Source organism: Drosophila miranda, assembly GCF_003369915.1.
Source record: "Drosophila miranda strain MSH22 chromosome Y unlocalized genomic scaffold, D.miranda_PacBio2.1 Contig_Y2_pilon, whole genome shotgun sequence".
Lineage (NCBI taxonomy): Eukaryota > Metazoa > Arthropoda > Insecta > Diptera > Drosophilidae > Drosophila > Drosophila miranda.
In genome coordinates this window covers 25,067,269-25,074,931 of record NW_022881614.1, presented here as the reverse complement: position 1 = coordinate 25,074,931, position 7,663 = coordinate 25,067,269, and the positions used below count along the sequence as shown (strand labels likewise).

At 39.5% G+C, this 7,663-nt stretch overlaps 1 long non-coding RNA gene across 4 annotated transcripts; it reads left to right on the top strand.

Moving 5' to 3' along the window:
- The first annotated feature begins 1,224 nt into the window (after positions 1-1,224).
- Positions 1,225-3,546, top strand: LOC117192348. Of its 4 annotated transcripts, none has more exons than XR_004474294.1 (4): positions 1,225-1,632; positions 1,691-2,042; positions 2,149-3,140; positions 3,218-3,546. It is a non-coding gene; the product is annotated as an uncharacterized LOC117192348 (long non-coding RNA). The 4 variants fall into 4 exon arrangements; XR_004474297.1 differs by lacking the exon at positions 3,218-3,546 and having other exon boundaries at positions 1,541-1,632; positions 1,691-1,929; positions 1,997-2,042; positions 2,164-2,264; XR_004474295.1 differs by lacking the exon at positions 3,218-3,546 and having other exon boundaries at positions 1,541-1,632; positions 1,691-1,929; positions 1,997-2,042; positions 2,149-2,264.
- The last annotated feature ends 4,117 nt before the right edge of the window (positions 3,547-7,663 follow it).

Genomic DNA, 7,663 nt, shown 5'->3' with positions numbered 1-7,663 from the left:
TGGCAAATTCCCCTAGAGGAGTCTTCACGCCAATACACCGCGTTTTGGTCTAACCAATGCCTCACAAACCCTCTGTCGTTTAATGGATAAGGTAATACCTGCTAACTTGCGTACGAGAGTGTTTGTTTACCTCGATGACTTACTAATGTTATCAGACGATTTCGAATCCCATTTAATGTTACTGAGAGAAGTTTCAGTACACTTACGAAAGGCTAATCTTACGATAAACATTGCCAAGTCGCACTTTTGCACGCGTGAGATTAAGTATCTGGGGTTCATCATGGGATACGGACAGGTAAAGACGGATCCGAGTAAAATTGAAGCTATTAAAGAATTCCCCGTTCCCAAGACGGTGAAACAATTGCGACGATTCCTTGGTCTTGCTGGGTGGTACCGTCGTTTCGTCGACAATTATGCAACGGTAAGTTGCGCCCTCACAGAACTATTAAAGAAACCGAAAGCGTATGCGTGACGTCAGCTCCCATTTTGTCTACTCCTGATTTCTCCTGATGCTAGTACTGTAGGAATTGGTTGTGTGTTAGCTCAGAAAAACGAAGAAGGAGAAGAATTACCCGTAGCATTCATGTCCGAGAAGCTATCTAAAGCTCAGAAAAACTACTCAGTCACGGAATTAGAATGTTTAGCGGTGATAAAGGGAATTAAAAAGTTTCGTGCTTATGTAGAAGGTCAGGCATTCGAGGTGATAACCGATCATGCCTCATTACAATGGCTTATGCGTCAGAAGGAGTTGTCTGGTAGATTAGCTCGATGGGCCATAAAACTACAGGGATTCTCTTTTGAGATAACGCACCGGAAGGGCTCACTAAACGTGGTAGCGGATGCCCTATCGCGTAAAGAGGAAATCACTGTTTCTGAAATGGAAGAGCAGGGTCCGATAGTTGATCTATCTGCCGCAGAATTTAAATCACCAGAATATATGACCTTAGTTGATAATATTCACGCTAAGCAAGACAAATTACCAGACTTGAAGATTCTCAATGATTTTGTCTACAAAAGAACCGAACCTGATCAGGGAAATAATGGTGTAGATAATCTATCTTGGAAATTGTGGATTCCTAGGGAACTCACCCAAGGTGTAATCTCGCGGGCCCATGATCCGCCCAATGCCGTTCACAGTGGAGTAGGGAAAACCATCGAAAAGATTAAAAGATATTTGTTTTGGCCAAAAATGAACAAGCAAATACGTGAGTTACATTGTTGTGACGGCCCATATTTGGATGGACTTATTTGTGTGCACAGAGCTGTAGCTTATCTGCATGCAAGGGAATAAACGGGAATAAAGCGAAAGCTTTTGACAAGAGAGCGAGCTTTGGGTTATCTAGCCCTTGTGCTTTAGAATGGGATGAAGAAACAAAATCAAAGCTCAAGCGCTGGATCATTCGATCCATGGAACTAAATTGTGGAAGGTCAGTTTGGTGGTACGGCGAGATAAAAGAAAAGAATAAAAGGTTATACACGTGTCTGAAAAAAAAAAGAAAAATTTAAATCAATAAATCGTCGAAAGTAGGGTGCACATGCCAAGCTGCCCCAAAAAAAAAATAAGCTCAGTGTGCCGAAAAGCCGAAAAATCTGTGGTTCTCCAAAGATAAACCCGGTTTCAAGCCCCAAACGGTAATTACATAACCCGCCGCTTTGACATGTGGCTGATAAAATTTTTCTTCGCCAAAAGGGGTCTGAGCTTTGCCAGTCGATCTCGGTTTCTCCAGTGTAATTTAATATTGACGAAAGTTATCCAACGGAGGTCAAACTTCTGCCGCACAACGAAAATTTGCGATCAACCTTATTTTTGACCTTGGCAGAGGACATACAGTTGCCTCTGAAATTCTATGTCGTGGCCTGGATAGGCACAGACATATCCATATCGGATGTCTTCAAGGAAAAGGATTGACACACACACTGAATTCAACCGTAGCTACTATTGCTATTATTATTATTTTTTTTGCATTTAAATTTTGTACATTATAATCTAATCTAGGACACATCAATGCATGCAGGCCTGTTGCAGCGATGGAAAACCAAACGTAAGCTACCACTAAAAGTAAGAAAAACACCGCTTTGCTTATTATTTGATTTGTTCTTCTAAACTTTTCTCCTCTTTATATATATAAAAAAACCCCTAAAATTAAGTTGCTGTAACTGTAGATAAATAAGATGTTATGAAGATTTGAGGTGATGCTGAGGATGGTTGTTAGTTGGAGTGGAGTTAAAATATGAAAATACACTGAAGATTGATCAACATGAAATTGGAGTAGAATAACTATACAGGGGTATTGGGAAGGGGGAACATATAGAGGTTTAAGGGTTAACATATAGGGTGGGTAAACGCGGAGATTACAAGACCTAACTCCGTGCGGCGATGCATATGGCACTATTGATTTGATTTGTATAACACCTAACGGCCAGGTTAGCACCAGAATCTCTTGTATGTGTTTAGCTGGAACAACTGAAAGATCCCCCCATCCGACGAGCCCTAGCCGAAAGATCCCACACAGTGCTAACCATAACATCTATGCAAGTTGTCTAGTTTGTGGAATGCGTCTCGAAAGCTACCACACCAGAACACCGGGACACATTACAAAAGTGGCGCCCAACGTGGGGCACGATACAACAACAACCGTAACAAAACTTTGTGTCTCAGTTATTGTCAGCATATAGAATTTTTGCTTTTGTTTCCTTTCTGGAAAACTGCAATGGTTGGTGCAAGTCACAGTCCATTCTGTCCGAAACGATGAGGGAGCATCGGGTCTATATGCGTGCCAGGAGCTAAGTGGAAGAAAATTGTATTAATGTCTGTGGAAATCTTTAAGATTTAGAATGCTAGTCATTAAATCTTGCTGCCCGGAACAATTGGTATATTTTTTTTCTGAAGCTTCAGCTCGTGTTGAAGACAATATTTTTTTTTTAACAGTATATTTTGGGAACAAGTCATGGTGTGATATGTATTGCCATAATCTTTGTATGTTCCAAATCTCAATACCCTTGATCCGTATAGTTTATTTTTGAAGTGAATTTGACATTTTCGAGCATTTATTCGGTAAAATTCTTAAAGATTGATTTGTGTGTGCACCATGGCCGTAAGACGAAGCTTAGATATGACCACATCCACAAATAATGAACAGGTTTGCAGAGTCTGTTCACACCCAATGATTTCATTGGATTTAAAACTCATAACACGATGTAAACATATTTCCCATAGAACATGCATTTTGAATTGGCTTGATAAGTCGCGATCTTGCCCAACATGTCAAAACAATGTTACAAGAAACAGTTTATTAGAGGTTCTTTCCGAAAATGTTGCCGACCACAATCTGAACCTGGAAACAAATAGTTTGGAGAGGATTCTGTTAACTAATAGTCAAAAGAAGAAAAAGAGACAGTCGCAGCAATCAAATGAGATAGTAGATCTCGAGGATAACAGTAACGTATTGTCTAATTCTGCTTCTGCGGATAACCCAAACCAAGATGTAGGTTTCTTAGAGCAGAGAATATTATCACAGGTAGATCATCGAATAACTTCGCAAATTAGTCAAATGCATTCCATGATCTCGGAACTGTCTCGAACGGATGCAATACCTAACTTCCATACCAATACAGATGATAATGGAAATAACAATGAACCTGATTGGGGAAGAAGAACTACTAGAGCTTCGTCACTTAATCTAGAAAGAGACGTACCCACCTTCATACCCAATGAATATAGAAATAGTAACAATCTACCGGAGAGAAATGGTAGTTTCAATCTAAGTCGCGATGTGGGAAAAGTAGCAAATTTGATTAGTAGCTGGAAAGTGCAGTATAATGGCTCACGCAATGGTATGCCGGTAGGGAAGTTCATATACATGATTACAGCTTTGACAAATGATAGCTTACGAGGAAACTTTGAAGTGTTGTGCGAACACATTCATATTCTCTTTAGTGGCCGAGCAAGTGAATGGTTCTGGAGATACAGACGCACTGTAGACAAAGTAAACTGGTCCGATCTTTGTAAGTCGCTGAATTCCTATTTTCTTGAACCGCTATCTGACGATGACGTGAGAGAATTGATAAGAGATCGCAAGCAGCAAATCAGCGAAAGTTTTGATGAATTTCATAACGGAGTTATGCATTTAGTAGATCGCTTACAATACCCTATTAGCGAGAGTCAACTAACGTCAATTCTGAAACGAAATCTGAGACCGTTTATGAGAAAGGAGTTGTTCTATATAGAAATCAATTCGGTTAGCCAGTTGAGAAAATTAGTCCTTAGACGAGAAGCTTTTAGTGAGGAGTATAACACCGCTAACCCGAAAGCAAACACACGAAAGCAAATTAATGCATTGGAGTATGACCAAGAACGTTCAGATAACCATCTAGGAGAGCAAGAAATTTGCGAACTAAAAAGAACTAGAGCCTTAGAAGAGATTCAATGCTGGAATTGTCGCAGGTTTGGCCATAAACACGTAGATTGCCAATCTGATAAGAAGATATTTTGCTTAGGTTGCGGAGCTGAAAATATAATAAGACCAAATTGTGAAACCTGTCAGGAAAACCGACGGTTGAGCGGCAACAAGAACAGCAGTTACCGCTCAAATCCTCAACATTAAATAAAGAGCATTCTTCTTCTTACTGTCCGAAAGTCAATATAAATCCTAAATATTTAAATTCTAAAAATATTCAAGGTAAATTATATCCAATAGTCCCGTATCATATAAGACTTCGAAACTATGAAGAAATAAGAGAAAAAATATTTGGTAGCGATTTAGTTAAAAAACCCAGTTGTGTCCGAACTAAGAGAAATACCGTTCGTTTTCGTAACACTATAAGAAAAGTTAAAGATAGAATGAGGGGTATATCGCTGAGTCTAGATTCGATTGTTGATATAAAAAAGGATATTAGACCATTTGTAGAAATAGATATATTTGGTAAGACTTATGGAGGATTATTAGATTCTGGTGCATCAGTTTCATACCTTAGTGGGGAAGCTGCAAAGGAATTTATAAGCAAGAATAGGCCCTATATTGCAAGCAAGTCGCAAGTTGAAACAGCTGGAGGACAAAAATACAACATTCTTGGTTACGTAGAAACTAAAGTAAGCTTTAGGAATCAGACTAGATTGTTAACCTTATATATAATTCCTGATTTGAAACAAAACCTTTATCTGGGAATGAATTTTTGGAATACTTTTGGCCTGATGGAGAAACTAGCGAAAACTTTGTCAATAAATGAGATTGAATTGCCAGAATTGTTAAATGCCGAGCAACAACAACGCATGGAAAAGGTTGTGGCCTTGTTCCCAGATTTTAATACGGAAGGCTTGGGGAAAACGTCCATGTTAGAGCATTCAATCGAATTACTTCCATCGGCAAAACCAATAAAACAGAGATATTTTTCAGTATCCCCGGCTGTGGAAAAACGGATTCATGCGGAAATCGATTATATGCTTAGTTTAGGAGTCATAGAAGTAGCACCGCCAACTTGTTCTTGAAGTAGTCCCGTTTCAGTAGTACAAAAGGGTATCAGATTTCGTATGTGTCTAGATTCACGCAAGGTCAACTTAGTGACGATAAAGGATGCTTATCCACAACCCAAGATAAATGGTATTTTATCGAGGTTACCGAAAGCAGAATTTATTTCATCTTTAGATCTGAAGCACGCCTTTTGGCAAATAAATCTGAAAGAATCTTGTAGAGATCTAACAGCCTTCACTGTACCAAATCGCCCTTTGTATAGATTCAGAGTCATGCCTTTTGGACTTACGAACGCTGCACAAACAATGTGTCGATTAATGGACATGATTATTCTACCCCATTTCAAGAATAGAGTCTTTGTCTATCTTGATGATTTGTTGTTAGTTAGTGAAACATTTGAAGATCACCTTGGACTGTTGACAGAAATGTCCACTGTGTTGAGAAATGCAGGCCTGACGTTGAACTTAGACAAATGTCGCTGGTGTGTTCCTGAAGTTCGTTATCTTGGTTATGTGATAGGTAAAGGTTGCATTAAGGTAGATACAGAAAAGGTCTCCGCCATCAGAAATTTGCTCCCACCTCGTTCGGTGAAAGAACTCAGAAAGTTTCTGGGATATGCGGGTTGGTATCGCCGATTTATAGAAAATTATGCATCCCTGACAGCACCACTCACAGACTTGACCAAGAAGGTTAAGTCTTTTCAATGGACTGAGGATGCACAACAAGCCTTTGAAGAGGTAAAACATCGATTAACCTCAGCACCGTTATTAGTCACACCCAATTTCGAGAAACCGTTTATAATTCAATGCGATGCATCCAATATCGGTGTCGGTGGAGTCCTGGCCCAGTTGGACGAAGATGGCATAGAACGGCCAATTGCATATTTTTCTTATAAGCTAAATCAAGCCCAACAAAAATACTGTGTAACCGAATTGGAGTGTTTAGCTGCAGTATTGAGCATAGAGAAATTTAGGGAGTATGTAGAGGGTCTGGAGTTCAAAGTCATAACGGACCACGCTAGTTTAAAATGGCTTATGAGGCAGGCAGACTTGAATGGCAGACTAGCTAGATGGGCACTAAAACTGCAGCATTTTAATTTTGAAATAGAACACAGAAAAGGAAGCTTGAACATAGTCCCAGATGCCCTTTCTCGACTACCAACTGAAGAGATAAGCGAAATAGAAGTGGTGTTGCCTGAAGTCGACCTACAATCGCCTCACTTCTGGTCCAATAGCTATACCAAGTTAAAAGATACAATTACAGAGAATCAAAGCCGTTTGCCAGACTTGAAAATTGTAGATCGTTACATTTACAGGCGAACTCAGTTTTACCAAGGAGACTCAGTGTCAGAGTCAAACTGCTGGAAACTTTGGGTACCATCAGAATTGACACAGTCTGTATTGTATAATGCACACGCGCCTCCTCATAGTTCTCATGGTGGCATTGGAAAAACGTTGGAAAAGCTTCGTCGAAATCTTTTTTGGCCAAATATGATAAAAGACGTCAAAGAATTTATTGCGATATGTGAAGTTTGCAAACAAGTGAAAGCCCCAAACATAACTCTCAAGCCTCCAATGGGAAATCCTGTAGTCTCTGAGCGACCATTCCAACGGGTCTATATGGATTTCTTAGGATCTTACCCTCGATCAAAGCAGGGAAATATAGGAGTATTTGTTGTTTTGGACCACCTAACAAAGTTTCATTTTTTGAAGCCGTTGAAGAAATTCACTGCAGACCTTATTATAGAATTCTTAAAAACAAATATATTCCATGTATTCGGTATACCTGAAGTTATAGTAACTGATAACGGAAGCCAGTTCAAGTCGAATATATTTCAGGCATTCATGCAGAAGTATGGGATAAAGCATATGTTTACTGCAATTTACAGTCCACAGGCTAATGCCTCAGAGCGCCTTAATAGATCAATTATATCTGGTATCAGGGCTTATCTAGGGAAAGACCAACGGCTATGGGACGATAAGCTCGGTGAGATATCCTTCGCCTTGAGATCTTCACATCATGCCGCAATAGGATTTTCACCATATTTTGCGTTGTTTGGTAATCATATGATAACGCACGCAGACAACTATGAATTGCTGAGGAGGATAGAAATGCTTAAAGAGGGCGAGAATATTTTTACTACAGACAAACTGCAAATTGTTAGAAACAAGATCATGGAAAACATCAGTAAGGCA